The sequence below is a fragment of the Leopardus geoffroyi genome, chromosome B1 (assembly GCF_018350155.1).
Source record: "Leopardus geoffroyi isolate Oge1 chromosome B1, O.geoffroyi_Oge1_pat1.0, whole genome shotgun sequence".
NCBI lineage: Eukaryota > Metazoa > Chordata > Mammalia > Carnivora > Felidae > Leopardus > Leopardus geoffroyi.
The window spans coordinates 169,213,925-169,237,165 of record NC_059327.1 but is presented as its reverse complement, the minus strand read 5'-3'; positions in this window follow the sequence as shown (position 1 = coordinate 169,237,165).

Below are 23,241 nucleotides of genomic sequence, written 5' to 3'. Positions count from 1 at the left end.
CAAGCTGTCAGCACAGAGCCTGACGCGGGGCTCGAACTCACAAACCATGAGATCATGACCTGAGCAGAAGTCGGGTGCTTAACACACTGAGCCACCCCAGCACCACAAAGTAAAAATATTTTTTAGATAGGACATCACAGCTGCAAGATGTGGTTAATAGTGTAGGGTCTAAAAACTGATTGTCTGGGTTTGAACCCTGGCTTCACCTCTCATTAACTATGAGACAAAAGACAAGTTAGTTAACTTCTTTGAGCCTTAATTTTCTCACATATAAAGTTTTTTATCATTAAAAAGCAAGATAATATATATAAATACTCAGAAAAATGCCTTACTTCTTATAAATGCCTAATCAATGTAAATTGTTAGTGGTATGGCCACATAATAAGGCTTTCAAGTATATGTGTTTTTTTCTGTTAATTGATGAGCGCCTAAAATAACTTTCAGAGGATTTAGAAACTATACAATCACAGAATTTAAGGGAATATATCTTTCATCAAGTCTAAAAGTATTTTGTACATATGGAAACTGAAATACAGGTAAGTAAAATATTTTATCCAACATTACATGGTCAACACCAGATCTTATCCCAAAACCTCTGTCTTTTCAGTAATTTTTCCTTCAATGCACTCTCTACTAAGCTTCTGGTAATCATAACCATTTGATAGAAGAATGTGAAACTGTTTGGAAGAATCAGATGTGGATATTTTCTAAAGGTAGGTGTAGCAAGATATTAATCTTAGATATGAATCATCATGTTGTTTTTCACTCCATTTTGCCTAAAAATGACTCTGTGAAGTTTTCTACATTCATTAGAATGGGAGGCATCAATATACATAAAATAGAACTATTTAAAAATTACATTTCAATTTTTTGTACCCCTGATTCTTTTTTTTTAAGCTTATTTATTTATTTATTCTTATTAAAAATTTTTTTTTTAACATTTATTTATTTTTGAGACAGAGAGAGACAGAGCATGTACGGGGGAGGGTCAGAGAGAGGGAGACCCAGAACCTGAAACAGGCTCCAGGCTCTGAGCTGTCAGCACAGAGCCCGACGCGGGGCTCGAACTCACAGACCGCGAGATCATGACCTGAGCCGAAGTTGGCCGCTTAACCAACTGAGCCACCCAGGCGCCCCTAAAGTTTATTTATTTTTGAGAGAAACAGAGAAAGAGAGAGGGAGAAAGAACCAGTGGGGGGAGGGGCAGAGAGAAAGGTGGACAGAGGATCTGAAGCGGGCTCTACACTGACAGCAGAGACCCTGATGCAGAGCTTTAACCCATGAATCCTGAGATCATGACCTGAGCCAAAGTCCCACGCTTAACTGACTGAGCCACCCAGGCATCCCTGTACCCCTGATTCTACATCTATGAAAATACACGGAATAAGACTTGTAAAGAGTAGAGTCTGGTAAAGGGAACAGGTTTATTCAACAAGAAAAAGAATTATCATAAACAAGATGAGATTTCAAAATGCCTGAGGCTTAGACATGCTAAATTAAAATGTTTGAAATAAGTGGATTACAAAAAAAAAAAAAAAGAAGAATGGGTTAATCAGTGGATTAATTTTTAAGACTTCACATAAGACGCTTTAACTAATATGGAGGTTAATACAATTTAAGTTTTGAACTGGGACCTTTCACCATCCTCTGAGAATGTGGTGGCCTCTATTCGTGTTTCACTCAGGAACTTTCCACCACCAGTTTTCCCTAGCTTTGGAGTTCTGCATTATTCACGAGGGTGCTCTTTCTATTATGTAGAAAACTAGGGGATACTTCAGATGTCAGATTTATCAGTCTAGCACCTCCCCCATCTATAACATGATGAGACTCGCGAACGTGGAAAAATATTAAAAAAATAAATCCTTTTATATTGGATGGTATTTAGGTAGCTGGCCCAGGAAAGAGGATGCATGTGTTTTCCAAATGCTACTGTTTTCTCAAGGATGGAAATGAAACGGATGTTTTCCCACCACCACCTACTGCTGCTTTGATAACATTCTCTGATGCACCAGATGGTGGAAAACAAAGTTACTCTGCCGCAGCTCTTTTGGTTGAACAGTTATTTATGGGCCAATGGGATCCATTTATCCACCTTTATTACAGCTTTTTATCCTTACAGACAATAAATCCAAATAGCATGATCCTGGTAAGTCGATAAAATTTACACAACTGATGAGCTGAAGTGTATGGGAGTATTTATTGGACTTTCTGTTCACCTAGCAGTTTATTACTTCCTCCAAAGAGCAGAGGAATACAAGAAGTTTATTACAAGGAAAATCATGTCTTGTGCCTTAATAATTACACTTGCATAAATAGCAAGGGGTACCTGCTGAAGGAAATCATACTCTTATGTTAAACCATCCATATGAAGCACGGTTTTCTGGTTTTTTTTTTTTCTTTTTGGTATGTTATTACAATGACATTTACCTATATGTGTTGATTTAAACTTGTATGTCTGTTTACGGCAGTTCATAATCACAACAACAACAATAATAATAATAATAAATAAGAATAATAATCAGTATGTGCTTATTGACAAGTATTTGCCTGCAGACTTTAGCTATTCCTTATTGTTCAACAGCTCTTCCTTACATTCTGCAACTCTTTTTCAGCCTTTGAACAGCATGCATGAAAAGAACTGTTCATCAAACTTGAGTTGCTTTTAAATTCTTAGTAACCCAGCAAGCCTTGAGGGGACCTGTACTCATTTATGTTTTTGCTGGACAAACAGACTCAGAGTCTTTTCATTTTCAGTCTCAAAGAGGAAACTCACAGTGAAAATGTGAAGCTGAAATGCTTATTCTAAATTTCTTCTCTCTCTCTCTCTCTTTTTTTTTTAACCCCACACTCATTTAAAGCTAAGCATAATTTGAATGATGGGAAATACTGCATTTTCTCTTTTATATGTTATGAAGATGACTTATCTTGGCCTCACGCTTTAGAACAGTGCTTCAAAAACATGAATGTGTATGTGAATGACAGATCACTTTAAAGTGCAAATTCTGTTTCATCATCTCTAGTGGGGCTGGATGTTCTTCAGTTCTAACCAAGATCAGTTGCTGCCTGTCTTGGACCATTCACAAATTTTAGACTTTAGAATATGTGATGCATTGTCACGTAATTCAACTCATTGAACACTTGCAAAATTTTGTGATAGAGAAATGTAAAAATTTTAAGGTTTGCCTAAAGTTATAGCATGAATAAAAACTTAGATCAGGACTTTCACCCATATTTGCGGATACTGTACTTGAGATTCTTCCTAGCACAAACTCTGCTGCTATAGATTGGCGGTTCTCAAGTCCAGCTGGCTGCCTATCAGATCTACCTGAGAGATGCTGATTCAGTTTGTCTGGGTGAGTCTGGTCCTCAATATTTTTTAGAAGGACAGGCAGATTATTCTAATGTTCAGCCAGATTAGGAATCCCTGTTAAAGATGAAGGCTGGGGATCAGATGTACATTTGCCCAAGTCATTAACCATGGATTAGACCAGTTTTCTTCAAACTTTAGCAATATGAGCATCCAGTCGAAGGCTTGCTAAAACACAGATTGCTGGGCTTTATCCCCAAAAGTTTCTGATTCAGAAGGTTTGGGGTAGGGGCTCTAGAATTTGCATTTCTAACAAATTCCCAGTTCCTGACATTGCTAGCGCAGGGACCGCACTTTGAGTACCACTGGGTGAGGCAGCAGTGGTGATGACTCACATGAACTCTGGAATATTAATGAACTTACCTCTACATTTGATTATTATAGCTCCTTAATATCCAGCCAACATGATTTATTCAGACTCCAAACTGTAAAGACTTTCTAATAAATCATTTTCCAACAAAAATAACATGACAAGAAGGATGCTTTATAAAGAAAATGTTGCCGCAGGGTAAAATATCTTTGTGTTGCAACAATACTAGATTTCATATGGGAAATTTCAAGGTACTATACTTTTTTTTTCCCCTCCATTTACTTAAGGAATGAAATCCATGCACCAGAGGAGAGAAAAAGGAAATTATATGCCTCACAATGACTTCTCTCAAATACTTCATTCAATCATTTAAATGATTTCAACAGTGCATTCATTATTATCTGCAAGTACTTAATCTCATTCTAGAAACACTGGTGGTGAAATTTCAAATCGTTCAAATTCACAGGGAGCAGTAGAATTTCTGGTACCATTTTTTCACTCAGGTTATAAAAGAAAATTACTCTTGTACCTTACACAGATATTAATACCAATTTTTCCCCTAAGAAAAGTTCTTAAAGTACAAATGACACAGAATTAACCTTTTTTTTTTTTTTTTTGTAAGAAAATTGAGGTCTTGGTTCTTTAGTATAGATGCAATATAGGATGCCTAACCATAAACACAAGAATGGTCTTCTATAGTAACATGAAATTGGTCAAAGAAATAATATCAATCATGTTGATGTTAATGACTACAATGGACATTTAGCCCAAATTCCCCTCTCTGAAATGAGAACCCAGGTTTTGGTGTCAGCCATACTGGAGTTGAATCCAGATGCAGCCCTATACTAGAGATCAAGCAATATATGTACCTTTCACAGCAGTAAATTGTATCTACTCATTAATTACAGTGCACATCAATCAAATGGCATCAGTAAAGCATGTCGTACATTACCTGGCACATATTAGGTGTTCAGTAAATGGTAGCATTCCTCCTCATAAAAGGTCATCAAATCTCAGCTTGAAATATTTATCATTGAACTATTCGTGCTGTTGTAATTCCATTCCATTTATAGAGTAGTTTGCAATTGAAAAAATTCCTTCTTATGTCTCCACATACATCATTTCAGCCACAATAAATTGCAGCAACTACAATATGTTGAGGAAATAAAAGGATGAAACTTTCAGCAATAATTTGAAGTATCTTATAACCTAATCTGGGCCTAGACAACCTTAAAAAAGTACAATTTTGCAATGAAGAAAATAAATACCAAATGAAGTTAAGAGATATAAGGACCTCGATATGGATGTTTGTTCTAATTTTGGTAAGTAATAGGAAGCCATTAAAAAAAAAAAAAACAACACTGGCATGATTTCTAATTTTAGGACTTAAAATTTTTTGATTTTATTTATTTATTTTTTTTAGCTACAATCTTCCTTGACCTCTTGCTTCCATTTTTAGGCTCACCACTTTCATGAATCTCATCATGCTATAGATGGGGGAAGTATGAGATAAGCTAGCTTAGCCTAGTCAGTCTAACTCACCAACACTCACTATGACTTTTTGATAAAGGCCATTCTGACAGGTGTGAGGTGAAATCTCATTGTGGTTTTAATTTGCATTTCCCTGATTAATGATATTAAATGTTCTTTCACACACCTGTTGGCCATTTGTATATCTGCTTTGGAAAAATGTTCAGTTTCTGGGGTGCCTGGTAATTCAGTCAGTTAAACACATGACTCTTGATTTTGGCTCAGGTCATGGTCTCACGGTTTGTGGGTTTGAACCCAGAGCCTGCTTGGGATTCTCTCTCTCTCTCCCCTTCTCTCTCTGCCCCTTCCCCACTCTCTTTCTCTCAAAAATAAATAAATAAACTTTAAAAAGAAAGTTCAGTGTCTGTGGCCATTATTTAAATAGATTGCTTTTTGAGTGACATGAATTTTTTTTAATATATTTTGGATATTAATTCTTTATCAGATATATGCTTTGCAACATATTCCATAGGTTGACTTATCATTTTGTTGATTTATTTGCTATGCAGAAGCTTTTTAGCTTGTCCATATTTGATTTTGTTGCTTATATTTTCAGTGTCATATCCAAATAATCTTCGTTAAGACAAATGTTCAGGATCTTTCTCTATCTCTTTTCTTCTAAGAGCTTTAATAGTTTCAAGTCTCACATTTAGATCTTTAATCCATTATAAGGTAATTTTTGTGAGTGATGTAAAATAAGGTTAAGTTTCATTCTTTGATATGTGGATGTCCAGTTTTTCCATCACTTATTGAAGAGACTATCCTTTCCCCATTGTGTGCTTTTGACACCCTTGTCAGGAATTAGTTGACTATATAAGCATGGGTTTATTTCTGGACTGTCAATTCTGTTCTATGTCTGTTTTCATGCTAGTACCATACTGTTTTGATTACTATAGATTTGTAATATAAGTTGAAATCGGAAAGAGTGATGCCTTCAGATTTGTTCTTTCTCAAGATTGCTTTGGCTACTTGGGATCTTTTGTGATTCTGTACAATTTTTTTTTCTATTTCTGTAAAAAAAATGCCACTGAAATTTTTTATAGGCATTGCATTGAATCTATAGATCATTTTGGATAGTATGGATATATATATATATGTATATATATATATATATACATATCATATATTTATAAAATATATAAATATGTATTTGTCCTCTAAATGAACAAAGATTACTTGTTCATTTAGAGAGAGAGAGAGAGAGAGAGCACAAACAGGGAAGAGACAAAGAGAGAGAGGGTGAGAGAGAGAATCCCAAGCAAGCCCTGCACTATCAGTGCAGAGCCTGAGGTGGGGGTTGAACTAATGAACCATGAGATCATGACCTGAGCTGAAATCAAGAGTCAGACGCCCCACTGAGCCATTCAGGTGCTCCAGCTAGTATGGATATGTGAACAATATTAATTCCTCCAATCCACAAATGTGGTATCTTTCCAGTTATTTGTGTCTTTGATTTTTTCATCTATGTATTATACCTTTTAATGTACAGATTTTTCACCTTCTTAGTTAAATTTGTTCTCAATTATTTTAATGTTTTTGATCCTATTGTAAGTGGGATGGTTTTCTTAATTTCTCTTTCCAAAAGTTTGCTGTTAGTGTATAAAAACACAATTGATTCTGTATATTGATTTTATATCCTGAATCTTTACTAATTCATTTATTAGTTCATACAAATAAGTTTTTTTGGTAGAATCTTAGGGTTTCCATATACAATAAAGTGTCATCTGAAAACAAAGACAATTTTAGTTCTTACTGTTTGATTTGGGTGCCTTTTATTTCCTTTTCTCACCTAATTTCTCTGGCTAGGACTTTCAGTACTACATTCCATCTAGACCTAACTTGTTGAGAATTTTATCATAAAAGAATGTTGAATTTCGTCAAATGCTTTTTCTGCATCTATTGAGATAATCATGATTTTTATCTTTTTTTCCATTAATGTAGTAGATCAACTTTCATAGTTTCAAGAGAAAACCAACTCTTTCTTGAGTTTTCTATTTCTTTCAGTTTTACTCAATCTCTTTCATTTTAGCTTTCAAATATATACATGTGTAAATAATATTCCACATTCCTTTTCTCTAAACTTTCCTCCACGTCTCTTTGCTTGCCATCCTCCATAAAATTACCATTGTTAAGGTGCTCAGTGTCTTTGCTGCTAAATCCTACTTTTGTGATACTGGTCTCACTGATTATTTCATTGATTATCCATATCAACATTCTTAAAGTTTTCTCATTCTTTGGCTTTCCTCCCATTAGTCTTTTGGAGTACATTCCCAAACACTTTTGCCAGGTTTTATTCCTCTATTTGTGTTAAGTAGTATCTCTCTCTGTTTTGTTCCTTGGCCCCCTCTACTCATTAGAAAAACACTATACTGATGATTTCTAAATGTACAAATCCAACATGAACATATATAGATATATCCACTTTCGGTCATTTGTACTTTGTTTTTTCCATTGGTACCTCAAATTTAACTTAACCAAAAATGAATTTATCATATTTTCCCTTATCGCTCCAGCGGAACACATTTTCCCTTAAACTTATTACCCGTGTATGTATGTGGTACTTTCATCCATTCAGTTACTCAAAGTAGAGCCCTAAGAATCACCCTTAAATCCTCTATCATCTTTTCTCCTCACACTATTGCTCCATCCTCCCTATTTTATTATTCTAATTTCTTCAACCTTTTTAAAAATATATCTTGTCTCCTTTAAATTCTCAATGACGCTATAAAAATAGGGCTTTTAGAATTTCCTCCGAACAGCCTCCCTGACAACAGACTTGCTCCCTCACATTACTCCCAGTGTGATCCTTCTAAACTACAATTTTTCTCTGTTCACTTCTTTGCCTCTTATTTTTTTTTAATAATTGGGAGAAAATAAAAACCTCAACATAACTATCTAAAAGCATTTATCTATCTCTATTTTTCCAGCTCCATTATGTAGTCAACTCATTGCTATACTTTACTCTGTGATTCTATTAAATTATATGCATTTCCCATAACTCAGTGGTTCTCAGCCATGGGTTATTTTGCTCCCTTTCTACTTCCAACGCACATAGGCATTGTCGGAGTCATTTTTTTTTTTGTTGTCATGGTTTGGGATGAGGTGCTTCTGGCGTCTATTAGGTAGAGGCCATAACTGATTTCATGTATATGTAGAATCCAAAAAACAAAACAGGAGTGCCTGGGTGGCTCAGTCAGTTGAGCGTCTGACTCTTGATTTCGGCTCAGGTCATGGTCTCATGGTTCCTGGGACTGAGTCCCACATCAGGCTCTGCACGTGAACAGAGTCTGCTTGGGATTTTCTCTCTCCCTTTCTCTGCCCCTCCCCCACTAGCTCATGTGCACATGCTCTCTCTCTCTCAAAATAAATAAATAAACATTAAAAACAAAACAAAGAAAAGAACCAAACAAAAACAGAAACAGTCACAAATACAGGGAACAAACTGGTGGTTACCAGAGGGGAGGTTAGTGGAGGATGGGTGAAATAGGTGAAAACTACCCTAATTTAATATCATAGTTATCGTTTTTGTGCCTTTGTACATGCTGTTCTGTTTAGTGGAATGTTCTTCCCTTAATGTCTATCTACTTTCTACTAGTTATTCAAAGTTCATTCTTTGCCTCCTTTCCTGTACAATTATTCACTAGTCTTATTCAGTCCAAATTATACTTAGGACAATTTATTTCACTCTAATTAAATTATTCCCTTTCTCAAAATCATTCACTAGCTCTCCACTATCTCCATTCCAATAACCCTTGGTCTGATATTCAAAGCCCTACAAAATATGGCAGCAAACTACATTAATGTTCCCCTCCTCCAGTGTTTTTTATTCACATTCTATGATTCATCAAAAATGAATTATTCCGCATTTTCACAATGTATATACTCCTGTTTTGATCAGTTGTTCCTCTTAATTTATGTTTCTCTGTCTGTCTCTTCATCTCTACCAACCAAACTCTTACCAGGTTCTCAAGATTTAGTTGATACAAATCTTTGATTCTTTAAAGCACATCCACTTAGCTCTACCTTTAGCTTATCCTCATTCTCCTCATCTACTCACTTTATTTTTGGTTACTTCTTGTTATTCACTGAAAACTTTAGCAGCAAAATCAGTTTTTGTATCTACATAAATTCTAACATGGTCTTGAATGAAATCCAAGTGGATGACTCTTCTAGTTGCTTAAAAGTCTCATTTCCAACAATGATGATAGTGTTTTAAAATATTACTACTGGGAAACCTGGGTGGCTCAGTCTGTTAAGCATCTAACTTGATTTCAGCTCAGGTCATGATCTTGTGGTTATGAGATCAAGACCCTAGTTAGGTTCCATGCTAGGCATGAAGGCTGCTTGGGATTTCTCTCTCCTTCTCTCTGCCCCTCCCTAGCTCATACTCTCTCTAGCTCTCTCAAAATCAATTAACATTTAAAAAAATAAATAAAACACTACTACTGATGATTATGATGACAGCAATAATGATGATGATGATGATGATAATAGTGATAAATAGATGACATTGAGTACCTATTGCATCCCAAGCACTGTGATAAGCCCCTTAACATCTGTTGTTTCTCTTCTTCATCCAATACACATATTTCCCAGCATATTGGTTTTCATACTGTAAATCATTTTTTCTGTCTGTAGGTAGTGAGCTCATTGTCTCTCCAAATACATTCTTTGTTGTTGTCCACCCTTCTGTGTACCCTATAGATGAATATATATGAACTGCATCCATGGGCTCCTATGCTTTTTGGCTTCCATTTTGATTTTGGCCAACAGCAGGCATCATCAGGAGATCAAAGAAGAGGAAGCTGGGGTGTTTATTCCTCTGGCTCCTAAGTGATAAGGTCACTTTAGGTTGGCTTCCTTGCTCTATTGACTGTAGATCCTTTTACTCATCTTTCCAGGTTACTTATCCCCAGTAACACCTTCTTAGCAATTTTTCATGAAGACTCCCTGGCAGTTGATCCTACCATTTCATCACCATCATTCCCCTACTGAGTGAAACCTGTTGCTATCTCAGAATAGATGAGGTTTTCCTGACCCTTTCCCAATAGCAACTTATAATTATAAGTGTTTGTTTAATATTGCTGTTCCTCATTAAAATAGGTTTCTGTTGTGTTAATTTCTGTTTGATCATAGCACCTGGAAGATGGGAAACACTCCAATAATATGTTGAATGACTATTTGTTTACAAAGGTGACATGAGGGATGTATAGTATGGTGAAATAATATTAGAAGATGAGATAATTTACTTTGGGGTAAAAAAAGTCTTTTAAGGAAGAAGTGAGTTCTAAGCAGAAGCTTCTTGTGTATCCTATTTCCTGATGTCTTCCAAGTTGACTTGTCCTTGTATTCGTTTGAATTCACATGATGTTTTGCTTTTTTAGACCATCTATCTAAATTCTAATTTGCATTTTCTGTTTGTTTGCATATAATTAAAAAATAATTCCAGTATAGTTAACATATAGTGTTATATTACATTTGGGTGTATAATGTAGTGATTCAACAATTCTATACATTACTCAGTGTTCTTCATGGTAAGTATACTTTTAACTCCCTTCATCTATTTCACTCATTTTCCAACCCACCTCCCCTCAAGGATAGTTCAGTTTGCTCTCTATGGTTAAGAGTCAGTTTTTTGGTTTTCTCTTTTTTTATTTGTTTGCTTTGTTTCTTAAATTTCATATGTGAATGAAATCACATGGTCTTTGTCCTCTGACTGACTTATTTCGCTTAGCATTATATTCTTTAGATCTATCCAGTTGGTATAAATGGCAAGATTTCATTCTTCTTACGATGGAGTAATATTCCATTATACACACACACGTGTATACATATGCGTGCACACACACACACACACACACACACACACACACCACTTCTTTATCCATTTATCTATGGATGGACATTAGGTTGCTTCCATAATTTGGCTATTGTAAATAATGCTGCAATAAACATATGGGTGCATATATCCTTTCAAAATAGTGTTTTTATATTCTTTGGGTAAATATCTAGAAGTGGAATTACTGTAACATAAGATAGTTCTATTTTTAATTTATTGGGTAAACTCCATGTTGTTTTCCACAGTGGCTGCACCAATTTGCATTCCCACCTATAGTGCAAGACGGTTCCTTCTTTTCCACATTTTCACCAACACTTATTTCTTGTGCTTTTGATTTTAGCCATTCTGATAGGTGTGAGGTGATATCTCATTGTGGTTTTGATGTTCATTTTCCTGATAATGAGTGACATTGAGCATCTTCATGTGTCTGTTGGGCATCTGTAAGTCCTCTTTGGAGAAAGGTCTGTTCATGTCTTCTGCCCATTTTTTAAATTAGATTATTCATTTCAGGGGGGATGGTGAGTTGTGTCAATTCTTTTATCTCATGTCATTTGCAAATATCTTCTCCCATTCTGTAGGTTGTCTTTTAGTTTTGTTGATTGTTTCCTTTGCTATATAAAGGCTTTCATTTCATTTTGATATTTTATTTTCGCTTCTGTTTCCCTTGCCTCAGAAGACATATCTAGAAAAATGTCACTATGGATAATGCCAGAGAAATTATTGCCTGTGCTCTCTTATAGGATTTTTATGGTTTCAGGTCTCACAGTTAGGTCTTTAATCCATTTTGAATTTATTTATGTGTATGGTATGAGAAAGAAGTCCAATTTCATGCTTTTACATGTAGCTGTCCAGTTTTTCTAATACAATTTGTTAAAGAGATTGTCTTTCCCATTGTATATTCTTGCCTCCTTTGTCAAAGATTACTTGGCTATATAATCATGGGCTTATTTCTGGGCTCTCTATTCTGTTCTATTGAGCTATGTGTCTGTTTTTTGTGCAAGTACCATACAGTTTTGTTTACTATGGCTTTGTAGTATATCCTGATATCTGGGATTGTGATACCTCCAGTTTTGTTCCTTTCCAAGATTGCTTTGGTTATTCAAGGTGGTTCCATACATTTATGAAAATTATTTGTTCCAGGAATGAGAAAACTGATGTTGGTTGTTTGATAGTAATTGGATTAAAACTGTAAATTTTTTAGGTAGTGAGGACATTTTAACATGATTTATTCTCCCAGTCCATAAGCATGGAATATCTTTCAATTTGTTTGTGTTGTCTTCAATTTCTTTCATCAGTGTTTTATAGTTTTCAGAGTACAGTTCTTTCACCCCTTGGCTAAGTTTATTTTCTAGGTATTTCATTCTTTTTGTTACTGCTGTAAATGAGATTGTTTTCTTAATTTTTCTTTCTACTTCTGCATTATTAACGTATAGAAATGCAACAGATTTCTGTATATTAATTTTATATTCTGTGACCTTACTGAATTCATTTATCAGTTCTAGTATTTTTTTGGTGGAGTCTTTACTATTTTCTATACACAGTATCATGTCATTTGCAAATAGTAAAATTTTTCCATCTTTCTTACCAATTTGGATGCTTTTTAATCTTTTTCTTGTCTAATTGCTGTAGCTAGGACATCAAGTCTAATAAAAGTGGTTAGAGTGAACATCCTTGTCTTGTTCCTGATTTTAGGGGAAAAGCCCTCAGTTTTTCACTATTGAGTATGTTATTATCTGTGGGTTTTTCATAAATGGACTTTATTATGTTGAATTATGTTCCCTCTGAACCTACTTTGTTGAGGGATTTTATCATGAATGGATGTTGTACATTGTCAAATGCTTTTTCTGCATCTATGGAAATGATTGTATAGTTTTTATCTTTTCTCTTGTTGATGTGATGCCTCATGTGGGCTGATTTGTGAATATTGAACAATCTTTTCATCCCAGGAACAAATTCCATTTGATTGTGGTGGGGTTTTTTTGTTTTTTTTATAATGGCTTTTTTTTTTTTTTAGGAGTGCTAGGGGTGGGAGGGGCACAGGGAGAGAGAAAGAGAATTCCAGTCAGGCTCCACACTCAGTGCAGAGCCTGACATGGGACTCAGTACTCCCTGGGATCATGACCTGAGCCAAAATCAAGAGTTGGATGCTCAACCAGCTGAGCCACCCAGTTGCCCTGGTGATGATTTTTTAAAATGTATTAGATTCAGTTTGCTAATATTTTGTTGAGGATTTTCACACCTATATTCATCAGAGATACTGGCTTGTTTCTCTCTCTCTCTGTTTCACTTTTTGTAGTGTCTTTATCTTTGTTTTGGAATCAGGGTAATGCTAGCCTCATAGAATGAATTTAGAAACTTTCCTTCTATTTTTTTTTTTTAATAGCTTGGAAAGAATAGGTATTAACTTTTCTTTAACCAATTGGTAGACTTCACTTGTGAAGCTGCCTGGTCCTGGACTTCTGTTTGTTGCGAATTTTTGATTACTGATTCAATTTCATTGCTGCTAATCTGCGTGTTCAAATTTTTAATTTCATCCTGATTCAGTTTTTGTAGGTTGTATGTTTCTAGGAATTGATATATTTCTTCTAGGTTTTCCAGGTTGTTGACATAAATTTTTTCATAATATTTTCTTATAATCTTTTGTACTTCTGTAGTGTTCATTGTTATTTCTCCTCTTACATTTCTGATTTTGTTTATTTGGGTTCCCTCCTTCTCTCTCTCTCTCTCTCTATCGATGATCTTGGCTAAAGTTTATTAATTTTGTTGATCCTTTCAAAGAACCAGTTCCTGGTTTCATTCATTTCTTCTATTGTATTTTTTCTAATTAATTAATTTAGTTAGTTAGTTTCTATTTATTTATGCTCTAATCTATTATTTCCTTCCTTCTACTGAATTTGAGTTTCATTTGTTCTTCTTTTTCATGCTTCTTTAGGTGTAAGGTTAGGTTGTTTGATATTTTTCTGGCCTCTGGATACACAGCTGTGTTACAATAAAATTCTCTCTTAAAACAGCTTTTACTGCATTCCAAAGATTTGGGACTTTTGTGTTTTCATTTTCCTTTGTCTTTGTGCATTTTTTTAATTTCCTCTGACTTTCTTGGTTGATCCATTCATTGTTTAGTAGCATGTTATTTAACCTCCACGTATTTGTGTTCTTTCCAGACTTTTCTTTGTGGCTGATTTCTATTATCATAGCCCTGTGGTTGGAAATGACAAATGATATGGTTTCAGATTTTTTTAATTTGTTGCGATTTGTTTTATGGCCTAATATTTGATCCATTTTGGAGAATATTCCATCTACACTTGAAAAGAATGTGTATTCTGCTGTTTTAGGATGGAATTCTCTGAATATATTTATTAGATTCATCTGGCCCAATGTGTCATTCAAAGCCACTGTTTATTGATTTTCTGTTTGTATGATCTATCCACTGATGTAAGTGGGGTGTTCAAGTACCCTACTGTTATTGCAATACTATTGATTATGTCCTTTATGTTTATTATTAGCTGCTTAACGTATATGGGTGCTTCCATGTTGGGTGAATATTTATAATTGCTGCAACCTCTTGTTGGATTGTTCTCTTTATTATTACATAGTGTTTTTTGTCTCTTTTTATAGTCTTTGTTTTATTTTTTTAGTTTTTTTACAGTCTTTGTTTTAAAATCTATTTTGTTCAATATAAGTATTGCTACCCTAGATTCTTTTCACTTCCATTTGCATGATAAATGCGTTTCCATCACTTAACTTTTTTTTTAATTTTTAAAATTGTTTTATTATTTATTTTTAAGAAAGAGAGAGAGAGTACGAGTCAAAGAAGGGCAGATATAGAGAGAGACACAGAACCCAAAGCAGGCTTCAGGCTCTGAGCTGTCAGCACAAAGCCCAAAAAGGGCTTCAAACTCACAAGCTTTGGAATCATGACCTGAGCTGAAGTCAGACACTTAACCAACTGAGCCACCCAGGCATCCTATCACTTCACTTTCAATCTGCGTGTGTCTTTAGGTCTGAAATGAGTCTTTTGTAAGCAGCATTAAATAGGTCTCGTTTTTTTGTCTATTCCAACACCCTATGTCTTTTGATTGGAGCACTTAGTACATTTGTAAAGTAATTATTGATAAGTATGTACTTATTACCATTTTGTTACTTGTTTTATGGTTGTTTTGTAGTTTGTGTTTCTTCCTTTATTCTCTTGCTCTCTTCTCTCATGGTTTGTTGGTGCTCTTTAGTGATATACTTGGATCCCTTTCTCTCTCTCTGTCTCTTTTGCATATCTATCACTGTGTTTTGATTTGTCGTTACCATTAGGTTTGTATATAAAATCTTCTGTATATAGCAGTCTATATTTTCTGGGTTACTTATACTGATTTGGGTGTTTTCTAGTTGTATCCATGGAACAAGGTGAGCTTAGTGTCCTCTTATTCTGCCATCTTCCTTGGAAGTTTCTACTTTGTATTCTTAATACTGGTATATTTGGCAGCCTACTCAACATTCTTGCACTCCCTACATGTTTATTATTATCTCTCTTAGAAATATAAGTCTTTCTTTACTTTGCATGTACTGTAGTATCTGGCAGAGACCTTGACATAGAGGTGATACCTATTTTTTGATATACTATATATATCTTAAGACTCAAGGTCAGCATTGTACCCCAAAGTTAATTAATTAGTTTCATATTAACTTGTCAAATGCATCATATTTACCAAACTTGTCTTACCTTTAACTTGTTACTAGTAAAATTCTCATTTTCTTTCAAAAGAACTACAACTGAGTCATGTCACTCAGTTTGCACCTTTCTGTAGTTAATTTTTGTTTTATGAATGCATAATCTTCACTTAATTCTGTTAAAATCACTTTGTTGCTTTTGGCTCCTTTTCCAAGATTTGAACTGATAATTTCAGAATAACACTCACAGAAGTGAGGGAAGCCCTCTATCCAAGTGACATTGAAAATGTATCTATTAATTCACTTGATAAAACATTTCCATTTGGCACATTTCAATAAAATGCGGGATCTTGTTGATAAAAACCCACTGGCGTATTTACCTTACTTATATTATCTTTCCTTTTCAAATAGAAATAGACATCCTGCTTGTGCCCCATGTGTATGATGTGTTGAATTGTGTCCTTCCAAAAAATATATGTTGAAGTCTTAATTCCTGGTACCTCAGAATGTTATCTTAGTTGGAAATAGTATCCTAATAGAGATAGTCCAATTAAAATGATGTCTTAATACAATGTAACGGCTGTCTTTATACAAAGAGGGTTTGGACACAGAGACAGACATGCACAGAAGGGAAATATGTGAAGACGCAGGAGGAACGCAGCCATGTGACTAAAGGTATGCATTTGTGAACCAAGGATTGCTAGCAAGCACTGAAAGCTAGAAGAGTTAAGAAAAGATTGTCCCCTACAATGGTCAGAGAATATGATTCTGATGACACCTTGATTTCTCATTTGTAGCTTCCAGGACTGTGAAACTATATTGTTTTAAGTCACCCAGGTTTTGATACTTTCTTATGGCAACCCTAGTAAATTAACACAAGTATTTGAATGATGTTCTTTTCCTTCTTCTGCATCTCATGGTAGCATAATTAATTTTCCTCAGTTTGTAACCACTAAAACTTCAAAAAGAAAGTTTCCAAAAAATCAGCACCAATAGCTATAAACTTACAGTGACAAAATAGTAGACTAATGAGACTTCCAGACAAATGAAGTTTTGCTAACACCATCCATAAGTGTTAGGACTCAGATACTCAGATATTCATGTGTGTACTTAGAACATGCATTTCACCTCTTAAAAATGTCTGTAGAGATAAAGGCAGGACTTTTGCTTTAAGTAGTATTGGTATTATAAATTCTAAATAATCTACCTTAAAAAATCAATAGCAACTTCTGAAAGTTGTACAAAATAAATTAGCTATGGTTATGTATAATTATTTTATACAGGAGAAACAATTAGCAGGGCTTTCATATTGCTTTATGAATCATTTGAATTTATACAAATAATATCATCAGTAACTCCCTGTATTTGGTTCTGTTTACTTTCCTTATTCTCTTTCACAGTAAGATTGTGATTCTGAATATTTTTCCTGACATTTGGACTTCATAAGGTCTTTAGAAATACTGTAATTGAATTTTTTCACTCACAAAGTGTAGCACCCTGCCTTAGGTCAATATTGATACATTCATTTTTGTTAATAATACATGGGCACTTACTCTCAGGCGAGAGATGACCCCTGAACATTGAGCTTTTCTAAGTGCATGCAGTGCATTCTTAACTCACTGCTGATGGATCAGCCTCAAAGTTGTAGATTTTATAGTAGATTTATACCATGGTTGCTTAGTACCTGAGTTTGATGGCCGTATCATGTTATGTCTCCTTGGAGAGTGATATTCCAAATAGCCTTCAATAAAAGCAGCTCTCCCTGCCCCAGTTCTAAATGAAGAGGCACTTTCCTATGAGTACTTGTTCAAAAGAGATAATGTTCCATATCCATATGTGGAGGTCAGCAGGTACAGACTTTGTTCTCTAGAACTGTGATTTGGTTTCAATATGTATGTCAGTACTCTCGATTCAAAGATATGTATACACCAAGACTACATTACTGGCATTCTGCTTGTGAAGAGCAGAACAAGTGTTAGCAAGACCGCTGAACCGAGCCATCTCTACTTCCTTCTCTGATAATCTCATTCATTGTCATTATGTTTACTGTGCTGATATCCAAATGGTCTCTCCTAAGGAAACAGACTCAATATATTAGTTATGAGACATTCTAAGGTCATAGAAAGAGACTACAAAATTCTTGTTTTCACTCTTATTTCTTACTGGACAAAGTACTTTATGATCCAAAGTCATGTATCCTTGAGTCTGTTTTAGGACTATACTTTTCAATGATATGTCTATTTGTCAGTATCACCCTGTTTGAATTATATGAATTCTTATTACATGTCAGTTAAATTAAAGTAGGAAATAATCCTTTATTACAGTTCCTTAAATTTTTTCCAATTATTTCATTTTACTATTCTTTCAGATTAATTTTTCAAGTTAAAATATTTTCTATTTTTACTGGGATTTTGTTTCATATACAAGTTATTTGGGGGACTAATGGAAAACTTTGCAATTATCAGTTCACTTTCATTAAGAAAAACAGTATATTTTTAAATTTATTTAATTCTTTTATAACTTTCTTTTCTTTCTCTCTCTCTCTCTTTCTTTCTTTCTATTTTTTTTTTTGGAGAGAGAGAGAGAGAGAGAGAGAGAGATGTATGCCTAAGTGGGGGAGGACAGGGAGAGAGGAAGAGAGAGAATCTTAAGCAGGCTCCACGCCCAGCACAAACCCCTATGTGGGGTTCTATCTCACAACTGGGAGATCATGACCTGAGCCAAAATCAAGAGTCAAGAGCTTAACTGACTGAGCCACACAGGCACCTCCTTCATAACCTTCCTGAGTCAAGTTTCAAACAAGCTTCCATTTTGTGATGAATATCTTCAGATAAAGGGGGTAATATCCATTACTAATCGCATTTGTCTGATATGAACAAAAAGCTTAAGTATCATTAGTTTAAAGAAGATAGAGATTTGTTTTCTCTCCCATAATTAAGTCTGAACTTTGGTTGTCTAGGTCTACTATTGTGGCTTTATGGTGTACTTAATATTCCAGACTTCAGCTCTCCACTCACACTGCCATTCTTTAAACATGTAGCTTTCTTCTGAAGATTGCCTCATGGTTGAAAACTTGTGGCTGCAAAGCTAGCCGTAATATCTACAAAGCAGCCGTTACAGGTACAATTCAGGAAAGAATGGGAAGGAGGGGAGATAAGGAGGACAACATGACTCATGAATCCCTGGGAGAGATTCCCTGGAAGTCCCACCCAATGATTTCTGCTTGTATATTATCAGACATGCAGGTCTGCAAATGTATCTGGGGAATGTAGGGTTTTTTTTTCTCTTTGATAGGCATAGTTCTACTTTAAAAATATAGTGAATCTTGGAGAAGGGGGAAGATGGCAGCATAGGAGGGTGCTGGGCTTATCTCGTCCTGCTGATCACTTATATTCCACCCACATCTGCCTAAATAACCCAGAAAACCACCAGAAGACTAGCAGAATGGACTCTCTGGAGACAAGCATAGATGAGAGGCCCATGGAAGAGAGTAAGAAGGGCAGAGAGGCGGTGCATGCTACACGGACTGGCGGGAGGGAGCCAGGGCGGTGGAGGGGCAGCTCGCTGGGCAAGGCAGAGCCCCTGAAGTCTGGCTTGCAAAAGTGGCGGGGCCGGACTCCATGAGTTCTGACAGTCAGCGGGACTTAACATCTGGAATGTTAAAAGTCAACAGCTCTGCTCTCAGACAGCGGGGAGGGTGAGAGGGCACCAGGAGGAAGAGTTGTTGAACCCTGGAAGACAGAGCTCGGCTTTGCAGGGAACAAAGGCACTGGCAAGCACCATCCCCTCTCCCTTCCCCCACCTGTAATCCCAAAGGGAACCAGTTCCCGTCACCGAACTTGCTTGTACCGCACAAACACCCAATGCTGTGCTTCTGTGGATCCATCCCTCTGATGGGTAGGCCTCCCCATGGGTGCTGCAGGGCCCTTCCCCCAGGGGACCACCACTGGCAAAGGGAGCTAAGCCTGCCCCTCCCGCCCCTGTGCACCTTGCAGATCCACCCTGGCTAATATGCCAGATCCCATCAAAGCAGCACCACAAGCCTGGCAGTGTGCAAGTAGCCCAGACAGGGGCCACACCACTCCACAGCGAGTCCTGCCTCTGGGAGAGGGGGAAGATAAGGTACACACCAGTCTGACTGTGGCCCCAGTGGTGGGCTGGGGACAGACATCGGGTCTGACTGCGGCCCCGCCCACCAAGGCAAGTTACTACGGACAGCACAGGGGAAGTGCCCTGCAGTTCCAGCGCCACCCCAGGGACTACTCAAAATGAGAAACGGAAGAATTCTCCTCAAAAGAAACTCCAGGAAGTAGCAACAGCTAGTGAATTGATCAAAAACGATTTAAGCAATATAACAGAAGAAGAATTTAGAATAATAGTCATAAAATTAATCACTGGACTTAAAAAAGTATAGAGGACAGCAGAGAATCTATTGCTACAGAAATCAAGGGACTAAGAAATAGTCAGGAGGAGCTAAAAAATGCTATAAATGAGGTGCAAAATAAAATGGAGGTGACCACAGCTCAGATTGAAGCGGCAGAGAAGAGATTAGGTGAATTAGAAGATAAAATTATGGAAAAGGAGGAAGCTGAGAAAAAGAGAGATAAAAAAATCCAGGGGTATGAGGGGAGAATTAGAGAACTAAGTGATGCAATCAAATGCAACACTATCCGTATAATAGGAATTCCAGAAGAGGAAGAGAGAGAGAAAGGGGCTGAAGGTGTACTTGAACAAATCATAGTTGAGAACTTCCCTGATCTGGGGAAGGAAAAAGGCATTGAAATCCAAGAGGCACAGAGAACTCCCTTCAGACGTAACTTGAATTGATCTGCATGACATATCATAATGAAACTGGCAAAATACAAGGATAAAGAGAAAATTCTGAAAGCAGCCAGGGATAAACACGTTCTAACATATAAAGGGAGACCCATAAGACTAGTGGCAGACCTATCTACTGAAACTTGGCAAGCCAGAAAGGAATGGCAGGAAATCTTCAAAGTGATGAACAGAAAAAATATGCAGCTGAGAATCCTTTATCCAGCAAGCCTGTCATTCAGAATAGAAGGAGAGATAAAGGCCTTCCCTAACAAAAACTGAAGGAATTCATCACCACTACAAGCCCTACAAGAGATCCTAATGGGGATTCTATGAGTGAAATGTTACAAGGACCACACAGTACCAGAGACATCACTACAAGCATGAAACCTATAGACATCACAATGACTCTAAACCCATATCGTTCTATAATAACACTGAATGTAAATGGACTAAATGCTCCAACCAAAAGACATAGGGTATCAGAATGGATAAAAAAACAAGACCCACCTATTTGCTGTCTATAAGAGACTCATTTGAGACCTGAGGACACCTTCAGATTGAAAGTGAAGGGATGGAGAACTATCTATCACGCTACTGGAAGTCAGAAGAAAGCTGGAGTAGCCATACTTACATCAGACAAACTAGACTTTAAATTAAAGGCTGTAACAAGAGATTAAGAAGGGCATTATATAATAATTACAGGGTCTATCCATCAGGAAGAGCTAACAATTATAAATGTCTATGTGCCGAATACGGGAGCCCCCAAATATATAAAACAATTAATCACAAATATAAGCAACCTTACTGATAAGAGTGTGGTAATTGCAGGGGACTTTAATATTCCACTTACAACAATGGATACATCATCTAGACACACGATCAATAAAGAAACAAGGGCCCTGAGGGATACATTGGATCAGATGGACTTGACAGATATATTTAGAACTCTGCATCCCAAAGCAACAGAATATACTTTCTTCTCGAGTGCACATGGAACATTCTCTAAGATAAATCACATACTGGGTCACAAAACAGCCCTTCATAAGTATACAAGAATTGAGATCATACCATGCATACTTTCAGACCACAATGCTATGAAGCTTGAAATCAACCACAGGAAAAAGTTTGGAAAACCTCCAAAACCTTGGAGGTTAAAAGTACATCCTACTAAAGAATGAATGGGTCAACCAGACAATTAGAGAAGAAATTTAAAAATACATGGAAACAAATGAAAATGAAACTACAACAATCCAAATGCTTTGGGATGCAGTGAAGGCAGTCCTGAGAGGAAAATACATTGAAATCTGGGCCTATCTCAAGAAACAAGAAAAATCCCAAATACAAAATCTAACAGCACATCTAAAGGAAATAGAAACAGAACAGCAAAGACACCCCAGTGCAAGCAGAAGAAGAGAAATAATAAAGATCAGAGCAGAAATAAACAATATAGAATCTAAAAAAACTATAGCGCAGATCAATGAAACCAAGAGTTGTTTTTTTTGAAAAAATAAGCAAAATTGATAAACTTCTAGCCAGGCTTCTCAAAAAGAAAAGGGAGATGACCCAAATAGATAAAACCATGAATGAAAATGGAATTATTACAACCAATCCTTCAGAAATACAAGCAATTATCAGGGAATACTATGAAAAATTATATGCCAACAAACTGGACAACCTGGAAGAAATGGACAAATTCCTAAACACCCACACACTTCCAAAACTCAAACAGGAAGAAATAGAAACTTGAACAGACCCATAACCAGCAAGGAAATTGAGTCAGTTATCAAAAATCTCCCAACAAATAAGAGTCCAGGACCAGAGGGCTTCCCTGGGGAATTCTACCAGACATTTAAAGCAGAGATAATACCTATCCTTCTCAAGCTGTTCCAAAAAATAGAAAGAGAAGGACAACTTCTAGACTCATTCTATGAAGCCAGCATTACTTTGATTCCTAAACCAGACAGAGACCCAGCAAAAAAAGAGAACTACAGGCCAATATCCCTGATGAATATAGATACAAAAATTCTCAATAAGATACTAGCAAATCGAATTCAACAGCGTATAAAAAGAATTATTCACCATGATCAAGTGGGATTCATTCCTGGGATGCAGGACTGGTTCAACATTTGCAAATCAATCAATGTGATACATCACATTAATAAAAGAAAAGATACCATATGATCCTGTCAATCGATGCAGAAAAGGCATTCGACAAAATTCAGCATCCTTTCGTAATAAAAACCCTTGAGAAAGTCAGGATAGAAGGAACATACTTAAACATCATAAAAGCCATTTATGAAAAGCCCACAGCTAATATCATCCTTAATGGGGAAAAACTGAGAGCTTTCCCCCTGAGATCAGGAACACAACAGGGATGTCCACTCTCACTGCTGTTGTTTACCATAGTGTTGGAAGTGTTAGCATCAGCAATCAGACAACAAAAAGAAATCAAAGGCATCAAAATTGGCAAAGATGAAGTCAAGCTTTCACTTTTTTCAGATATGATTTTATACATGGAAAATCTGATAGACTCCACCAAAAGTCTGCTAGATACATGAATTCAGCAAAGTCACAGGATACAAAATCAATGTACAGAAATCAGTTGCATTCTTATACACTAACAATGAAGCAACAGAAAGACAAAGAAACTGATCCCATTCACAATTGCACCAAGAAGCATAAAATAACTAGGAATAAATCTAACCAAAGATGGAAAAG